The following is a 20,409-nucleotide window of genomic DNA, read 5'->3' on the forward strand; positions in this document are numbered from 1 at the left end:
TGCTGGAACCTCGGCTTCTCTCCAGGGTTTCAGGACACGCCAATGGGTAGCACAGTTAATGCATACTTAGGGTTTTTATTTTATTTTTTTTAAGCATAGATTTGCTCAGAGGGGTGGGTAAAAAGTGGGGCCCAGTAAAAGAAAACCAAGCAGCAGCAAGGACATGGCCTTTTCAAAATTGGTCACAGTTCATGGTCTTTACAGGATCTCTGTGTAAGATGTTGGCATGTTCTGAGGTTAACCTTAAAGACTTGTTAAGGAATTTAAATAAGATCACAGTGTTTCTTTTTTTTTTTTTTTTTTTTTTTGGTTTTTTGAGATGGGGTTTCTCTGTGGTTTTGGAGCCTGTCCTGGAACTAGCTCTTGTAGACCAGGCTGGTCTTGAACTCACAGAGGCCTGCCTCTGCCTCCCAAGTACTGGGATTAAAGGCGTGCGCCACCACCGCCCGGCGATCACAGTGTTTCTTGAGGTGCACCCGGCAGTTAGCAGATGAAAAGTTAAACACCGAATCACCAGGGTTGTAAGGGACTTTAGGGTGCTGTCACTGTAAACAAAACAAAGCAAGCTTTGTTTCAGATTTCCAGAAATCAGGGAAAAGAGTAAGACCATGCAGTTACATGCGCTGAGTCCTTATGCAGACAGAGTTCATTGCTATTTTAACTGTCTTCTTTTAAACCTGGGGCAGGGTCTCATTTGTAGCCCTGGAATTTCACTGTGTTGACTGGGCCGGTTTGGAACTCACAGCAATCTGCTTACAAAGTGCTGGGGGGACAGGTGTGACCCACAACTCCACAATATTTTTCTTTTTTTGTTTTTTTCGAGACACAGTTTCTCTGTATAGCCCTGGCTGTCCTGGAACCCTCTGTAGACCAGATCGGCCTCTGCCTCCTGAGTGCGGGGATTACAGGCGTGTGCCACCACCACCTGGCTGCTGGCCGGGGTATTTTAACTTTCTTGGATTAACTTCCTATAAAAAGTAAATTTCAAGGCAAGTGTTGTTCGTTGCACTGAATTCTTGACTTAGAGTTAGTGAGAGGGCTCCTTTTTCTTCTCATGTACCCATAATTTCCACCTCTTTCTATTCTGCCCAGTTTGACACCAATTCTCAGAACCAGGAACATAAAACCGGGAGCTGTGACTTTGAAGGGATAATGAGAACTCCAGGCCAGCCTGGGCTTCCTAGCTGAGATTCTAGCTCAAATATCAAGAGCTAGGTGTGATGGGGCGGTCACCCCAACATTTGGGAAGCAAAGGCAGGAGGATCAGTCGTTATCCTTAGCTACCTAACTCCTCCGAGGTGAGGCAGAGCAAGAATCCTTGCCTCTCCGCACCCCGCCCTGCTCCCTATACAAATCCACCTAAAACAAACTGAAGTTTAAACCTGGTAATCAGGTTGAGCCAAAGTCCAGAGAGGAACTTGGAATAGTTTTTAATATAAAACCAGTTTCCTTATGTGAAAAAGGAAAAAAAAAACCCACACCTTAGAGACTGGTACAGGATTAAAACAGATAGCATTCAGTAAATTTTAAATCCTCTCTTCCACCCACGCCGGGTGGTGGCTGTGCACGCCTTTAATCCCAGCACTTGGAGGGCAGAGGCAGGCGGATTTCTGTGAGTTCGAGGCCAGTCTGGTCTACGATAGGACAGGCCCCAAAACCTACAGAGAAACCCCATCAAGAAAATCCAAAAAAAAAAACAACAAAAAAACCAACCCCCCAAAAAACCAAACAAAAACAAAAACCAAAAACAACACCCCCCCCCCCAAAAAAAACCAAACTTTCCCTTTGTATGCAGGGGGTCATTTATTAATTACCCAAGGTGACAATCTCCACGATGAATAAAAGTTGAGGTGTAAATTACGGTGAGTTTACATTGCAGCAGTTGGCGAACTTTTAGGAACACTGCACTAAAACTACAAACCCCACAATGCCTATAAAGGCTTAGTTTCTGCGATATGACGTTCCCGTGGCTCTGGGGAATGTAGAGGCAAATATTGATTTTTCTTCGTTATACGCCCGTTTATACTCTCGTTTCTTCCAAACACAACCTTTCTTCTCTAGGAATGCCAACTTTACCGTTTTTCAAAGTGATCCTTCAGTTACCACGTTTATGGAATCCGAACACTTATTTTTGTTTTTAAACAACAATGGTTTGCGCTATGCGGATTCCCAGGACAACTCTGCTGCAACAATCTACCCGCTGAACATTTGTTAGAAAACATGAATTACTAGCTGGATGCCATCCTGCAGCCGGTGCACGCCTGTGAAAGCCGGGCTCCCGCCAAGCCTCGCAGTCCCTAGCCCGGGTTCCGCGTGTTAACGTCCCGCACGCTCCGCGCGGCACGCGACCGCGCCGCCCAATCACTCGGGCACTAGCAGGGCCAGCTCCGCCCACGTGCCTCGGAGTGCCAGGGCCGAGCCAGCGGCCCGCGAGTCACCGCTGCGGCTTCTGGCCGAGCGAGCGAGCGAGCGAGCGATGCGGCCGTCCCGGGCTCCGCCGTCCGGCAGACGCAGGAGTGCCGCCCACCCAGCGAGATCGCGCCCACCCGCCCGCTCGCTCGCCCTCGCTCGTGCCCGCCCCACTCCACCGTCCCGAGCTCGGGAAGGGCCGGCCCGCGGCTGGAAAGGGGCGCTCCTCCGGGAACGGCCGGGAATCCCCCCCCTTCCACCGAACGTTCCGGATTGTTCACCGTCCTCACGTCAGCAGCAGGGGGTAATCCCCGGCTCCAGCTGCTCCTGACGTCATCGCGCCGAGCCTCCGCCCCCTCCACCCCCCCACCCCCGCCGCGCGGACCAGCCTCCGGGTCTTCCTCAGAGCCCCGCCCCCTGGCTAGCCACGCCCCTCCCCTCCCCCAGGCGCCCGACGTAGAGGGAGGAGCTTTGCGGACCCGGGCGTGAGCGGTTACTTAGGCCCGAAGGTTCTGTCGTGGAGGCTGTCCTCCTGCCGCCCCGCCCCGCGGGTTCGTTTGCACGGCTTCTTCCACACCCTTTCTTCCTCCTCTTCGCCCGCCTCGCCCCGCCTTCCTCCGCTCACTTCTCAACCTCGCCAGTTCCTTCCCCGCCTCGCCACCTTCCACGATCTCGCGAGACTTGGCCCAGAACATTGCGGATCGGGTCGGCGCCATTTTGGGACTGAGACTGGTTGTGGGGGAGGGAAAAGCGGCAAAAGGGGATTATTCAAAGTACCGAAAACCTCCTCCCGGGATCGAGCGCAGCGGCACCCCCAGGCCAGGGGCACCTCTGGTGGGGCAGAAGGTAACACCGTCCCCCGGGCCCCGGACGGGATTCCCGGGGGCGAGCGGGGCGGGGAGGGGGGGTTGCCCGTGTCGGCGTTGGGGCTGGAGGGGGTCGGGAGCGGCGTTGGTGGCGCGAGGCGTGAGGTTGCGGGCGGCCCGGGGGACAGCGTGGGGCGCGGGGCGGCCGCCCTCGGCGTTGACTCAGCCCGGCGGAGCGCAGGCGGAGGCGGCGGCAGTGGGGAAGAGGTGGGCGGCGGGCCTCGGGGGCCGTGGGGGGGTGCCCGGCGGAGGCCGGGAGCGGCGCCGGCGTCCGCGGCGTCGGGCTGCTTCAGGGCCCGGCACGCGCCTGCCCGGGCACCGGCCCGGGGAACCGGGGGAAGTGGCTGCCGAGCTGGGGCCTGGCCGCGCTCCGCTCGCCGGCGCTTCGCCCTCCCCGCCGCGCCCGGCGCCGTGGCAGTTGCCGCGTTTGTCGCTCGCCGAGGCGAGCGCTGCCTGCGCTCCGAAGTCGTGTGGGCTCCGGGTCGGACGGGACCTGGGTTTTTGTTTTTTTCGGGGAGAACACCGTCCCTAACGCGGTGTACGAGTGGAGCCCCGTGTCCTGTACACCTCGAGTTTTGAACGAACCTGTTTGCTTGATTCAAGAAAATAGGGATTGGCACCTTGATCCCACGGCTGCTCCCCGAGGCTGGGAAGTCGCCCCTCAGGCTAATCTTAGGGACCTCCTTGCCACGCTCCCCTCCCACCTTCCCAGCCTGCCTTAGTGGGGAGATCCAGCTGCTTCGATCTCCGAGACGTTGCTTTTTGGAAGGAGCGTCCTTCTCTTTTCGCCTCTCGTCCTCGGAGTTAGGTTCACTAACGCTCCATGGCAGCACCACCTGTCCATTTGTTTTCCTTTGGCACATGGGGTAGAATTAGGGAAGATCCATCGTGAGATGGTGTGTCCGTTTCATAGTTTTAATATTTGCTCAGAAAGTTTTGAAGTTTTGCACATAACATCCTCCGGTGTTCCTCCTGCACACAGTTCCAAGTTTATATCGGAACTTGCTCTGTGATTCCGTCACCCACTGTTTTCTGCCCCTCGACTTTGAAGTCCTTTTCATTCAGTAGGCTTTTACTGAGGGTTAGGCTCTTTTCCCACCTCTCTTTTTAGGAATGTACAGATAGGAGTTCTCGCCATGGGTTGATCCTCCCCACCGCCCCAAAGTGGTTAGTTTTTATCTGAAAAATAAAAACTGTGATTTAAGTTTTTTTTTATTACTTTTACAGGTGATTGAATTATGCAGATATGAAGATCATCATCTAGGTTTTGTTTAGGCCCCGGATATTTCAAGTGGCCATTTTGGAATTACAGTTCTGTTTTTGTTTTGGGTAATTTTGCCCCAGAAGTTTATTAGAATTGACAAGAATCATCTCTGAAGTGAATTGATATTGGTAAACAAATTCATCGTGCTACTAAAAGACCCAGTCATTTCTTCAGTATTTTGGTTCAAACGGATTATATAAGTCGTTAAAGTATTTCGTCTGGTGTTATTTTTGTCTCTTCCCCTCTCCTGTTGGTGTTCTTCAGCCAGAACTGTAAGATATGTTTGATTTGTATACTGAGTAGTTTCAAATTACTGTTTAAATATTGCTGAAGTTTCGTGGCAGTTCTTTTTACCCTTATTGAAAGTTTTAGTAATTTTTGACTTCAGCTGTTTTCATATTACAATGGGACAGCTTTTCTAAATGAAGCCATTGAAAGAATACAGAGTTTTTTTCTTTTTATCTTTTATTTCCTTGGGAATGTAAGATGTTCCACTTTGACACCAGCATGGTAGTATTGAGATAGCTATTTGTCTCTGTAGATGCTGATGTTTAGAAGTCATCTTCAGATGTGGAGTTTTCTTTTTGTTTCTGCTTTTTGCACATAAATTGGATTTTTCATCTGGAGTGGATAAGTACAGCAGTGATAAATACATGGAATAGTAAAGAAGACCTTGATCTTGAATCCGAGGAACCTGGCTAATTCTGGATATAGCCATATGAAAACTTCAGAACAAATATGGGTAGCTGACTTCAAATAACTCTATGTCAAATAGTCATAGGTTAAGTATCTTCAAAGAACTTGGATATTTCAGAGGATACAAAATAAAAAAACAAACTGGAAAACATAAAGCTTATAGAGAAAAAACCAGCACCCTCCTGTGCAGTCCTCTTGGGATTTGTAAGTACTCTCACGGTGAGCAAATTCACTTGTAATCATAATGTGAGTCATTGATCCTGTGTTACTCTGCAAGCCTTTCAGTGTCTTGAAAAAAATTTTGCTTTTGGTTCAGTTTCTGGATAGTTTGAAAGTAGTTATTAGCTGTATAGTACATTGGAATGGAGAAGATTTTAAGGCTTACAAATGTTTCAAACTTATTACAGTCTTAAGTTCAAAGTTTTTTTTTTCTTTTCCTTTTTCTTTTCTCTGGAGAGTGTTTCTCTGTGTAACAGTCCTGGCCTTCCTGGAACTCACTTTGTAGATCAGGCTGGCCTGGAACTCACTGAGATTCTTCTGCCTCCCAAATACTGGGATTAAAGGTGTGCACCACCACAACCTGGCTAGTTTTTGTATTTTTAAAGTTAAAAACAAACATATCTGGTCAGTATTCACTTTAGACTATGAATAGCAGAATAATAGAAACCTAGAAAAAAAAACTTAAACATTTCACATATCTGGTTGACTTTATGTTTTAAATGCTTTACATAAATGCTTTACGATTCCTAGTTTACTTTGTAAATGTGAGTTTAGACTGCATTACTACTATACATACAGTCTAGTGATCTAGTTTAGAGTAAGGTAGTTGTAAAACAAAATAATGCAAGTTTAGTTTCAAATCTGGTATCTTAGGAATAAGCTTGTTTAAGGTTTAGCTATTTCTAATATTTTAACCCATTACAGATATTAAGTTTTATTGAAGCTGTTTTGTGTTTCACACTCTTCATTTTTCTAAGCATTACTGAGAGAAGCAGAGGAACTGAACAAGTTGACTTAAAAACCTTTAAACTAGCATAGTAATTACATATTCCCCCTACCCTCAGGAACGTTGTGCTGGCTTAAGTTCATAGATAGTTTTATTTAAGTTGTGATATTCATTAATCTAGCAGAAATTCTTTTAATAAATGTAAGAATTTTTAGTGATAACTGAATTTTTTAGAGTTGAGTGGTTTTTATTTGCTATCACATTTAATTTTTCAGTGTGTTAGGGGATTCCAGAGGGTTCTTTTTTTAAAAAATATTTATTTATTATGTATACAATATTCTGTCTGCATGCCTGAAGACCAGAAGAGGGCGCCATACCTCTTTACAGATGATTGTGAGCCACCATGTGGTTGCTGGGAATTGAACTCAGGACCTTTGGAAGAGCAGGCAATGCTCTTAACCACTGAGCCATCTCTCCAGCTCCTAGAGGGTTCTTTTAAAATGTATTTATGTATTTGTTTTATGTACATTGGCATTTTGCCATGGGTGTCAGATCCACTGGAACTGGAGTTACAGATAGTTGTGAGCTGCCATGTGGGTGCTGGGAATTGAACTGGGTCCTCCTTAAACTGCTGAGGCATCTTTCCAGTCCCTGTGGTGTGATCTTTTTAAAAATTCACTTAAGTAGCCGGGCGGTGGTGGTGCACACGCCTTTAATCCCAGCACTTGGGAGGCAGAGGCAGGCAGATCTCTGAGTTCGAGACCAGCCTGGTCTACAAGAGCTAGTTCCAGGACAGGCTCCAAAACCACAGAGAAACCCTGTCTTGAAACTCCCCCCCCCCCCTAAAAAAAAGTGTATTTTCAGACAATTAGTAAATAGATTAATATGGCTATGTTTAATTTATTTCATCTAATACCTGTTCTGAGGTAGAAGATTATAACTTTTCAACACTCTCCCAAAGATTTGCTAACTTTAGTAGTTCATTTTTTCTAAGCAGTTTTCTCCCCTTGCTAACCTGTTGAGTTCTGTTAGTTCCTTTAAAGCAAAAGAAGCAGTAGTCTAGCTGGGTGTTGGTGACACACACCCTTAATCCCAGCACTTGGAGGCCAAGGAACTTGGATCTTGAGTTTGAGGCTAGCCTGGTCTACAGAACTAGTTCTAGGACAGCCAAGGCTACACAAAGAAACTGTGTCCCGAAAAAAAAGGAATAAGCAGTAGTCTAAATGAATGTTGGTATTTGGATATTCTGAAGTTGGGATTAGAGTTCAATTCCCTGTGTTTTACAGACTGGATTATATGTGCTTTTTGTATGAGAAGGTCTTTAGTAGTTCTTAAACATTTAAAAAAATTTGAAACAGTTAATTCATTGTGGGTGGCTGATCCTCTTGACTCTATAGAGTGCTGAAAGTTACCTGTGTGCTGTCACACCAGGCCTTTTGTGCAATATTTTAATACATTGATGAGAACATTTGTTTATCACTAGGGATCCAAGAGTCTGTATTCCCTGCATTCATTCAAAATTGACTTTTGAAATTTATTGTATAAAAGTATGTATCTTTAATGTGAAATAGAAATTGAACTTGGTTTGGCGTGGTGGTGTGAGCCTTTTTATCTCAGCATTCAAGAGACTGGTCTTCAGCATGAGTTTCAGACCAGACAAACTAAAAGTATTGGATGGTGGGGACAAACAAACAAACTCTGGAGAGAAATTGAATTGGTATCACCTTACCTTTATTCATAGAAAATATCCATATTTGTTTTCTTGTGATCTTGAAATTTCTAGTATTTCCAAGCAACAATATTAGGGTAAATTAACTTCAGAAACCAGCTTTGTATACTTGACTCCTTGGTAGTCTGTTGTGAACTTTGTCTTTAGAGTTGGTCAACAATTGATGTGTTGGGGCTGGGCTTGGTGCACTGCCTTATTCCTAGCTGAGGCTGTAATCTCTTTTGAGTTCAAGGCCAGCCTGGTCTACAGAGTTGAGTTCCAGGACAACCATGATTACAGAGAAATCTAGTCTTGAAAAACAAAAAAAAAAACAAAAATGAAACAGCCAGGATTACAGAGAAATCTAGTCTTGAAATTTGTCAAAAACAAAAATGAAACAAAATAAACCCCTCAGCAAATAAAGAAACCAGATGTACATACTTGAAAAAAATTTCTGTAAAGTGTCATAGCCTCAACAGCGAGGTGTTGGAACCTCCTGGAATTGAAGTTACAGGCAGTTGTTAGCCGCTCTAATATGGGTGCCAGAAACCAAATTGAGGTCCTCTAGAAGTGTAGCCAGTGCACTTAATCCCTGAGCCATTTCTCCAGCACCTGAATTTTTCTTTTCTCTAAGGTCGTCTCAAGTAGTCCAGGGTCAAAGTCAAACGTGACCTTAGGCTTCTGATTGCTTGCCTCTGCCTCTTCAGGGTTGGAATTAAAGGCATGCCCCTCTACTCACAGGTTTGAACCTATGGCTTTGTGCAAGCTAAAGCAAACATTTTGCTAACTGAGGTACATCTCCACCCCTTCTGATTATTTTGACAGTTTTCCAATATTTTACTTTCTGAAAATTAAACTGTATAGTATTACTAATTACTAATTACTAATTAGCGCGCTACTAGGACCAATTCTTCCCCACCCCATGTTCTCTTACTCATGTTCTAAATGAGGTGTTTTAATAATTACAGTTACAGATTATGGTGTCACGTGTTTTGCTGCTTACTTATACATGATAATCCACTCCCCCCACCCCAGGGTTCTCTACATAGCCTTGGCTGTCCTGGAACACACTGTAGTCCAGGTTGGCCTCTGCCTCCTCAGTGCTGGGAATGATATCCATTCTTAATACTATGAGGAAAGTAGTATAATTATAGTGGTGTAAATGAGAAAATTTAGGAAAGTTGAGGCTGGAACAGAGTTGCTTGCTTAGAAATAGAATCCAAGTGCTAATGTCTCTGCTCCTCATACTCTTAAAACCTCCCCCACCCCCCATGTATTGAGGATGGACCTCTTTCATGTTAGACAAGCTCTAGCCCTGAGTAGTAATCTCAGCCAAGCCTGTACTCTTAATCAGTATGCTTTAAACTCATCCAAGCTGGACAAACTGTACACCCAGCACAGTCTATACTCTCCATTGCTGTGTTTTACTTACACTGTCTTCTTGTGGATACCACTTTTAATTCATTCTGTTTGAACATTTCTCCCACTTCCTTTTGGTTAACCCTCATTGTACTAATAGAGAGGTTGGGGAAGCTAAGAGAAGCTACTATTCAGTTTTGCTATTTGTTAATAGCTATTTGGATAATGACTTTCCTTGGTAGTCTCTTACAAATGTGGATCTAAATATTTGTTGTGCCTTACTTTCTCACTGATTTTGCCCTGAGATTACTATATAGTTTTTGTTTTTAAAGCTGTTGGTGAGTTGGATGCACGGCAAAAGGAAAACAACAACAAACAAACAAAAACAAAAAACCAAACATTGAAAGATGGGACATTTTAGTTTCAAAGTAAAATAAATGAGAGATATGTGAACCCATGTCAGATGATTTTGTGTTTTGACCATATTGTCTTGATTGTGTGTGTGTATGTATGTTGGTGTATGTGTGTGTATGAGTGAAACAGCATCTCACTATTTCCTGGAATTTGCTGTGCAGTTCAGACTGGTCTTAAACTTGAGATGATCCTCCTGCTTCTGGCTCCTCAGACGAATTATGGGTCTGTGCCATCATATTTGGCCTTGTCTGTCTCACTTATATTGAAAACCTTAAAGACTGTGCGTGTGTACATGTGTTGTGTATTCATGTGGAAGTCAGGACAGCTTTCAGAAATTGGGTTTTCTCAACCATCCAGCTAAGGCTTCGCAGCAAGTGACTATATCTGGGAAGCTATTTCACTGACCCCAATGAGACTTTGAGATAATAGTTTATTTAGATGCAGGTATGATGTAAGAAAAGGATAATTTTGAGAATATCAAATACGTAGAAAAAGGAATTGTGATATTGTGTATTTACCCCAATTTTTTTTTTGGTGGAAATGATAATTGCCAAGTTGATATTTAATTATGTATAATACTTAAAGAATTTACTTAATTAAGTTTATATGTAAAACCAGTGTTTATAGTGTCTTGAGCTATTTTTTCTTTTTTCTTTTTTTTTATTTATTAAAGATTTCTGCCTCCTCCCCGCCACCACCTCCCATTTTCCTCCCCCTCCCCCAAAATAGTCCCCCTTCCTTGTCAGCCCGAAGAGCAATCAGGGTTCCTTGAGCTATTTTATCTCTTGTTTTTGCTAATGGCGTTACCCTAATCCCATGATGCCAACCTGAAATTGTATCTTTGACTTCTTAGGGCTACGTAGCTTTGCTTCCCCATTTCAAATTTTCATTTGCTAGCTTACTCTTAGGTTGTTTTTCCACTTAAGAAAGCAGCTCATTTATTTCTTTGCTTTTCACTTTACTCTCTTAAAAGTCTCAGAAACCTCCCTAAAATATATCAGGAGTAGCTTAGCTGATGTTCTAGTTCGCTTTAGGTCTTTCATGAAATCTCTGTCGATGCCAACTAGAGCCCGTAATCTGAGATGAAGGAAATGTGTAATACCTTTTACCAAGGTTCAGCCACTTTCTGCCTCTTTAAATGCATGTCTAAAAAGGTTTATGAAGTTAAGACAAAATAAAAGGAAATCCCACCCATACTTTTAATCAAAAGATTTATAGACCTTTTTGTAAAGTACATATGGGTGGAAGGCTTTCACATAAATAATCAAAATCTTTGTTCCACAAGAGTAGAGTGGGGTGTTAAATAGTTTTGGGGAGAGTATATTCTGAATTTATACGCACTCAGTAGACTTAATAACTTTCCAGGTGCTGTATGACTTGTCGTTGGTGTGAAGGTGTCAGATCTCATGGAACTACATTTTTTTTTCAGACAGTTGTGAGCTGCCATGTGGGTGCTGGGAATCGAACCCGGGTCCTCTGGAAGAGCAGTCAGCGCTCTCAACCGCTGAGCCATCTCTCCAGCCCTCTTTTTTTTTTTTTAGGGGCCATATTAAGGGATGAATCTAGAGATTCATGTTCTAGACAAGTAATTTATTGCCGAGCTATACTGCCAGTCTTGTTTATTGCTTATGCTTCCCCCACATACTGGCCTTTCAATTAGCATAGTAAATGAATTAAAAGGAAAGGTTTTATTTATTTTTTTATATGTATGAGTTTTGCTTGTATATTTTTGTGTGTACCGTGTTTATGCCTGATGAGAAGAGGGTATTGGATCCCCTGAAACTAGAGTTAAAGACACCTGTGAACAGTCATGTGGGTGCTGGGAACTTTTGAGAGCACAGGTCTTCTAGAAGAGTGTCCAGTGCTCTTAATCACATAATCTCTGTCCCCCCTTAAATTTTATTATATATATATAAATATATATTAAATATATATATTTGTGGTTTAATGGTTTGTTGCTAGAGGCCAGAGGTACCAGATCCCATGGAGCTTGAGTTAGAGGCTGCAGCTGTGAGGTGCCTCTTGCAAGTGGTTGATAACCTGTCCTTTGCAGCAGCAAGGACGCTTAACCACCAGCTAGCTGTCTCTCTAGCCCTTAGTTGTCCTATTTGTAAACATTAGTTTTGATATACTTTCTCTAGTGACTAATAGAATATTTTCTTATGCTAACTGGGCCCATTTGTATATCTTCAGAGAAATATTTAAATACTTAATGAAGATAACCACTGTTATTCCCCCCCCCTTCTTGCTTTGTAGCCTAGTCTGAATTTGAATTTATAATCGTCCAGCCTCAGCCTCCATAGTGCTGAGATTACAGGTATATTTCACCACACCTGATATATTTGCCCATTAAAACCTTGTTGTAGATAGTCATATATTTTAGATAGTAACCTTAACCATAATGAGCGAATCATTTGAGACAGGATCTTAGCACATATCTTAGGCTGTCTTGACTTCTTGTCTCAGATGGGTGAATGCTGAGATTACAGTGTGTTCTAGCACCATTTTCAGCTAATGAATCCTAATAACTAGTCAGTACTGAAGTGGTGTTCATAATGTCTTAGGCTATTCTAAACCTTTTAAGTTTTAGTTCTATAGACACCTGTGTGGGAAGGTTCGCTTACTCTCACTTTACAGTTAGAAAACGTAGGCACAGGGATTTCAGACATATTTCTTCTGAACATACGTATTTCTGTATCAAGATTTACAGTTAATTTTTCAAGTGCTAATGAGAAAAGCAAGATACTATTCTGTTTTTAGAATATATTTTTGTCTTGGGCAGCAACTAAATTTTATTTTCCCAAGTGAATATGATAATAGTTGGCAGGTTGATAATAATCATTCAGGAACGTATGTGTGAGTTCTGGGAATCAAACCCAAGTTCTCTGTAACATAATACTAAGTGCTCTTAACCTCTGGGTCATCTCAGCTATCCAACCATAGCTAATTCTTAGGGTCCTTGTGAACGTTAACCAAAATGAGGTATCTAAAATCAGTCATACATCGAAATTCAGTCCAAGATTAAGTAATTTACCTAAGGGGTTAGGTGACAAAAGCAGAATTTGAATTTTTTTTTTTTTATTTTTGAGGTGGTGCTGGGGATTTTTTATTACCAAGTATAAATTATGATCTAGTAGAAACAGTGTCCTAGTAGTGACTCTTAGCCCTTAGGTTTTCAGTTCACTAGAACTTGTGATGTGGTGGAAACCTGTTTGGAGAATGGGGGAGGGGCTTTCTCTCCCTCCTTCTCTCCTCTTTTTTTCCTCTTTGCATTTCTCTTTCTTTTTCCCTCTCCTTTTTGCCCCCTCCCCTCCCTTCTGTCCCTCTCCCCCACCCACCCCCTTCCTGTCTTTTCCCCTCCTTTCCTCTGAGACAAGTTTCCATTTTATAGCCCAGGCTAGCCCAGAACTTATGCATCAGCTTCCCAAAGTTCTAGGTGTACAAGCAAGTGTTACATGCCTGGGTGTACATCATGTATTTTGGGAACTGGAGATAGAGCCTGGGGCAAGACGAAATGGAGCACCTAGGGAAGTGTATACCACTTACCTATACCTTAGCTCTTAAGTCTTTTTAAAAATCATCTGTTATATGTTTGCTTTGATTAAAACCCTCAAACCATGTCAAATAAGGAAAGATTTTTTTAGGATTCATTCCATCATGGTGCAAGAGCAGAGCAGAATGACTCAAATTGCAGGAAGCAGAGAATATTTGCATGGTCTAACCAAGTTCATTGGCCCTTCTGTTGTTGTTCTTTTATTCCATGCTGGCACCACCTGTATTCAGGATAGAGCCTTCTGTTAAAATCTCTGGAAGTGCACACTAGACATACACAAGTCTTATATTAATCTCCTAGGCTCTTTTTAATCCACCTTAGTTGATAGAATTAACTATCTTTGTTGAAGCAAAATACCCTCTTTCATATTAGAGCAAAATATTATATACTTGTAATGAAGGTAAATAAAAGGAATTTATAATAAAGTAACACATTTAAACATTTAATGTCATAGTATGATTAGTCTAGAATATAAAGCACCCTTTACTCATTTTTTTGTGTGTCTACGCATATATGTGTTGCCATGCATCCCTGGCTGGCCTGTAACTCACTACATAGGACAGGCTGATCTTGAACTTGGAGGTGATCCTTTTTTGCTTCTTGGTTCTGTTTTGCCAGTGCTGAGATTGAAGGCATGTGTCTCTAGTCAGCTTATCTTGTCTTTTAAAAACTAATGTTTTTGATTAGTTTGCATGTTTTTCCTTTTAACAAATATTTTATTTTTTTTAAATGTTCTACAGCTAGATCTTTTTTTTTAAAAATATTTATTTATTTATTATGTTTACAATATTCTGTCTGTGTGTATGCCTGTAAGCCAGAAGAGGTCACCAGACCCCGTTACAGATGGTTGTGAGCCATCATGTGGTTGCTGGGAATTGAACTCAGGACCTTTGGAAGAGCAGGCAATGCTCTTAACCTCTGAGCCATCTCTCCAGCCCCATTAACAAATATTTTAAAAGTTTTTTTATTGTTGTTATTTTATGTGTATGAGTTTTTTGCCTGCATGTCTATGTATGTGTGAGCATGGGCATGTTGATGTTGATGGAGGCCACAAGAGGAGTATCAGATCCTTTGGAGCTAACTGGAGTTGGATACAGACAGTTGTGATCTGCCATGAAGTCCTGAGATTTGAACCTGGGTCCTCTAGAACAGCTGGGTGCTTTTAACTTCTGAGACATCTCTAGCCGTCCCATTTTTTTCCCATTCTCTTTTTTTCTATGATAGTGTCTCATTGTAGCTCAGGATGGCCAGGACCTTGACATCTTTATATTTTATCTGTGTAGTACTGGGGTTATAGATAAGTGGTCTGGGCCACCATACCAGTTTCTAATTGTTGAAACAATTTTTTTTTGAAACAATTAGTTTCTTACATATTATACATTATATTGAAGATATGGCCTTGTGCATGCTAAGCAAGTAAGTATTCTACCATTGGATTACATCCTTCTAGAGTAAATTTATACATTTTTTTTAAGTTGAAAATATTTTATTTGTACAATATATTCTGATCATGGGTTCTCTTCCCTCATCTCCTCAGGTCTTTTCCACTTTAATATCTTTCAACTACACCTTCTCTCTTTAAAAAAGAGTGAAGATCTTTTCCACCTTACCACCTTTCAACTACGCCTTCTTTCTTTAAAAAAGAGTGAAATTAAAACAACAACAAAAAAAGCAGAAGAAACACATGCATGTAGAAGGACACCCCCCCCCAAAAAAAAACCGTAAAAAAGCTAAGCTGGAACTGTTATATATAAGCAAAAGACTAGTACAGTAAAAAATGACTAAGCAAAGCAATATGATGCAAAAAATAGTCTCAAATACAATTGAGTTCCTTTTGTGTTGGCTATCTACTGGGCATGGGGCCTACCCTCAAATGTGGTTAGGAGACCTAGTGAGACTATTGGGAAACTAATTTCCTTTGTAAGTAGTTGTCAATTGAAGATAAAATTTATACATTTAAGAAAGAACATATGAGGCTGAATAATAGTCCACTGATTAGTTTGCTTTCTTTTTCCCCTAATTTTTCTGCCAGTTTAATTGTGAATTGTAATTAGTCTGCACTGTCTTGTGCCCTAGTGAAATTTTTTAAAAGAAATGATTAAAAGTGGATATCAGTTTCCCTGTACCACTAATTGAAGATAAAAATCAACATCAGGCTTGGGTTAATGGTTCTTGTAGAGGATAAAAACTAAATTGATTTTTATCTGTCTGTCTATTTTGTTTTTCAAGATAGGGTTTCTCTGTATACCCTTGACTGTCTTGGAATTTGCTCTGTATTGAATTCTTAGAGATCCTCCTGCCTCTGCCTCCGGGTGCTGGGTTTAAAGGCGTGTGCCCCACTGCCTGGCTAAAATCTAAAACTAACTTAAGGGCAAAATATTTACTAAGAAAACTTTATATCTAACTCTTTTTTTAAGTTAAATATTTTATTAATGAGTACTCTGTCTGCATGTGTGACTTTATGCCAGAAGAGAGCATCAGATCCCACTATAGATGATTGTGAGCCATCATGTGGGTGCTGGGAATTGTACCCAGACTTCTGAAAGAGCAGTTAGTGCTTTTAACTGCTAAGCCATCTCTCCAGCCCCTCAGTTTAATGCTTTTACACTAAAAAAAAATATTTTAAAAATTGGGGCTGGAGAATTGGCTCACTGGTTAAGGGTGCTTACTGTGCAATTGAGAGGACTTCTGTTCTTGTTCCAGCACACACATAAGAAGCTGGACATCAGACAAGCTCACACCTACAAAACACATGTACTTTGTGTGTGTACACTTCCATAATCTCATACTCACATAAGTTTTAAATAAAAATAAAAAGAATGTAATGATTCCACTAAAAAATTGAACTTTTAGGCCAGGTGTGTTATTTACCTGTAATTTCAGCACTTGAGGCTAAGGTAGGAGGATGAGGAGTCTATGGATATTCTCTAAGGCTAAATAGTGAGTTTGAGGACAGTGTAGATGACACGAGACCCTGTTTATGAACTTAGGTTTCTTCATGGACCCACTTTGAAGGTAGTCTTGTTGATGTATATACAATAATATACTCTTTTTTGATAATTTTTTGAGAGAGGCGTTATGTTACCAAACCTGACTTCTTAATTCACCATGTAGTCATGAAGCATCCTGATCTGTCTTCAGCTCAGCAGTGCTGAGATTACAGACATGCCTCACCATGTCTAGCTATACTTATTTATTTTTTTTATAAAAATGAAATCTTTGAATATTTGAAATTGTAGGGTGTAAAGTGTCTTCAGCATTTTTTATGTTATCGATAAAATAATCAATGCTAAGAATGTTTGTCTATTCTAAGTATGTTGCAAAACGGCAAAAATATTTTTAAGGCCATTACAGAAATAGTTGAAAAAAATTTCTTACACTTGTAAGTCAAAGTTTACTTAACAGCTTAATTTCGTCAGCACCTTGGCATGGTGGTGCAATATTGTAGTCCTGCACTTGGGAGGAGGAGGCAGGAGGAACATTCAGCTGTATAGTGAATTGTAGTCTAGAGTGTGTTGTATGTGAAACCTTAAAAATAAAACCCAACCAAAAAGCATTAAGTAAACTTCCCAGTTTAAAACAAAACCCAAAAAACTAACATCAGCAGTTCAAACTTTACTTTCTCTCTATATATATTTAAATTTATCTGTTTACTCACTCACCCACCAGTCCATTTATCCATTTATTATGTGAGTGGGTGTGAGTGCCATAGCATGCCTGTGTAGGTCAGGACAGTTTACCTGAATTGCTCTACCTTCTAGCGTGTGTCCTGGGAAATGAAGTCTTGTTTGACACCTTTTAACTTTACTGAGCTATCTCTGACCCTCAAAGAGCTTTTGATAACAGTAAAGTTTTGAATCTGAGGTGTTTGAGGCAGCATTTATTGTTCCTTTGTGTGTAGCTTGTGTGATGAGCTATTGTGAACGAGCTATTGTGAATGTGCTTGATGCAGTGTGGATCAGTATTGTCTGAACATCAGTTTATTAAATTTTTGATTATGAATTATTTTTGGTTGTCAAGTATTGAGAATCCTTTTAATCTTTTTTTACTGATGCCAGATTTTACACCACTCCCTCATTCAGTTAGGTGATACCATTTGGGGTTGTTGAGGTCCACCAAGAATTTGGGATCCTGTGTGTGGAGGCTCAGGCCTGAAATTCAGGCATTTTGGAAGTGGAGTTGAAGGTCAGCCTACTCTACAATAGCAAGTTCAGGCCAACCGGGACTACTACATAACGAAACCTTGTCTTAACAATAACCCCTCAGAAAAAACCCAAAACAGAAACTAAGCCAACCCAGAATGGGAAATTGAGGACTATGGGATCAGCCAAAAGGGATAGGGTGAATTGGAGAATGTAGGTAAATACAAAATGAAGGGACTGAAATGAGCAATATGTGTAATGTGTATAGTGTTTTACATATTTCATATATACATGGAACATTTAAAATTGTTAAGACAATGTATTATACTTTGGATAATACTTAGGTATGATTACTTGGGTAAACTATGGTATGACATCATAGCTTTAAATGGTATATTTATAAAAAAGTTGGCTTTTTTGAGACAGCATCTGGTTGGCCTGCAAACATGATGTGTTGTTCAGATTGCCCTTGAACTTGTGGCAGTCTGTCTCTGAGTTTTGGGCTTATATGTTTGGATCATCATCCCTGGTCCTGTCTAGGTAATCTTAAATGTTCAGTCCAGATTTTCATATTATGTAAACATTTTTTCTTGAATTCTCTACATGTTAATACTGTACTCTTATTTACTCCATAAGTACAAGGGAACTTCGAGTCAGTCTTTGTCCTATCCCCCACCCGCTTTAGTACTTGAGGTTTAACCTGGGGTCAGTTGTCTCAAACATGCTAGGCAAGCACGCTACCACTGAGCTTCAGCTTCAGCCTTAGCCTTTTGAGTGAAGTGATTGAATTTAGTCTTATGCATGCAAGGCAAGTGGTCTGCCCCTACCTGTTATTTTCCCCCACTCCCCCCCCACCCCGTTTCATTTTTATTTTAGTAAATAGCTTCCTGATCTACCTTATCAAAATGAAACACTTGGAAATCATCTTTGGCTTCCATTCCCCCATGGACGCATTCTATTTGTTCCACCTCTTATCTCATATGTCCTTTTCTATCCTATTGCTTCTACACTTGTCCAGGATACATCTTGTTTTCATTTGAATGACTGCGTTAGCCTCCTTTCTTTACCATTTGTACTGTATAGCTTATTCACAGAACAAAATGATCCTTTAAAAGTACTAATAATTGGGACTGTAGAGATGGCTTAGGGGTAAGAAGCGTAAACTTTTGTAGAGGACTTAAGTTTGGTTGCAGCTATCTTGGGAACCTCTATCTTCTGGGCACTTGTGGTGAACATGGTGGTGGACACACATAATTAAAAACAAAGAAAAGTTAAATTTTTGTTCTTAGAAGCCTTCCAAGTTGTTTTCTTTGGAATTAAGCATACTATTGTATAAGTCTTTACATTGTTTATTTTTCTCTGCAACTTTGTGATCTTAGTTCCCATTGGCCCCGGCCACTTTTTTTCTTTGAAAATACCAGTTTTCCTTGTTTAAAGTCTTTATGTTGTTTCTTCAGTTTTTTTTTCACTAGCCCATCCATCCACTTCCTTCTGTTTTTTTTCTCTTCCGCATTTTCCTTTCAGGGAGAGGGCTGATTTGGAACTCTTAGGCTCCAGGGATCTTCCTGCTTTAGTCTTTCAGCAAGTTGGACTGTTTCTGTGTAGTACTGCCCCTGGCTAGTTCACTTTTAACTCAGCTGTGACAGACTTTCTCTGACTGTTCTTTGTTTGAACAACTCTTTTTATACTCTTTTCATTTCTTTTAGTCCATAATACCCTTCCTAGTTCTTCAAAGCCTGAAATGACCTCTTAATTTCGAACTATCCCCATCTTTATATCTTCTCATTTTTATTGTTTCTGCAGTATTATTATTGAAAGAATTATTCACATTATAGGTAATTTATTCTTTTTTGAGGTTTAAATTTGGTATATGTAGTTAGTATTTTTTATTATAATTTGGTGCTTAACTGCATGGTGATTAGTTAAATTTGTTTTTACAAGATTATTTATAGCCAAATCGATTTGTTATCACATCATTTAAAAGCTGTTTTATTTTCTTAGATTTACATCATTTGTTGCATGAACTTCTAAATCTGTTTACCTGATAAACACTTAATTACTATTATGCTTTTATGATTTTTTTCTCTAATTTTAAATTGAACCACAGGGATCAAATTCAGGTATTTTGCCATTTGTCTCAAATTTAAAACACCAGAATCCACTATTTCTAAGTCTTTGAAATAGAATGATAAGCACAATTTCTGACTCAGAATTTTTGAGACTCAGGGAGGCTGACATTTATTTTTTTGTGTGTACATAATATGTGTGTATAGAGGTAAGAGGACAAGAATGCTCTCTCCACATTTTTGTGGCTTCTGGAAAATGAACTTGAGTTTGAACAGCAAGCATTTTTTTTTTTTTTTACCTGTTTTGTCGCCTGGCTGACCCAGCTATGACTATTTACACCAAATAATGTCTATTATGTATTGTATTATTTAAGAGGAGGGAATGGAAGAAGGTAATGCAGATTTGTGGCTTCAGGCTCTTATGTGGGACCCCCCCCCCCCCAAACATGGTGTCTCTGTAGCCTGGCTGTTCTGGAACTATAGACCAGGCTGGCCTTGAACTCTTGAGATTTCCTTGCTCTGCCTCCCGACTGCTGGGATTAAAGGCCTGTGCTACCATGCTTGACAGTGACTGAAATTTTAATCATTTGCTAGTTTGAAGTTTCTTAGTGTGATCTTTGGTTCTGTGTAAGAAAGAGTATTATAGAACTTTAATTAAAATTTATTATAGGGCTTTACTTACTAGGCAGCTCTGGAAAACTGCTAAGGTGAGGCTCTAACCATATTAGGAGGCAAGTGCTGAAAGATTTTGGAACCTAAATTAGGTTGAAAACTACTTGAATGGTAAGATGCTTCAAAGACTTTTCCTGTGTAAACTAGATGTCTCATCCTCCTCAAAGTGTGTGGGGTGATAAAGTGACTGCAAATGTTTTGATCTTAGTTCTATGAAGGTAGAACCTTCCAAATACCAGTTTGCTAAAAAGACAGACAGTAGTCTATTTGAAGCCTAAGAGGCCTGAGTTGACAGGGAACAAATTTTGACTATA

The 20,409-nt window shown here is 40.9% G+C and overlaps 1 protein-coding gene across 3 annotated transcripts in view; it reads left to right on the forward strand.

Moving 5' to 3' along the window:
* Positions 1 to 3,000: 3,000 nt before the first annotated feature.
* The window catches only part of Gpbp1 (GC-rich promoter binding protein 1), a 64,195-nt gene continuing 46,786 nt past the window's right edge, over positions 3,001 to 20,409 (forward strand). The window contains exons 1-2 of one of the 3 annotated variants that reach the window (XM_041663402.1): positions 3,001 to 3,255; positions 4,503 to 5,454. The gene's annotated coding sequence lies outside the window, so the exon portion shown is untranslated. The remainder of the gene's footprint in view (positions 3,256 to 4,502; positions 5,455 to 20,409) is intronic. The other 2 variants (XM_041663403.1, XM_041663401.1) reach the window with 2 other exon arrangements.

The sequence above is a fragment of the Microtus oregoni genome, unplaced genomic scaffold, assembly GCF_018167655.1.
Source record: "Microtus oregoni isolate MIOR12 unplaced genomic scaffold, Mior012 000014F_ref0000157, whole genome shotgun sequence".
Taxonomy (NCBI): Eukaryota; Metazoa; Chordata; class Mammalia; order Rodentia; family Cricetidae; genus Microtus; species Microtus oregoni.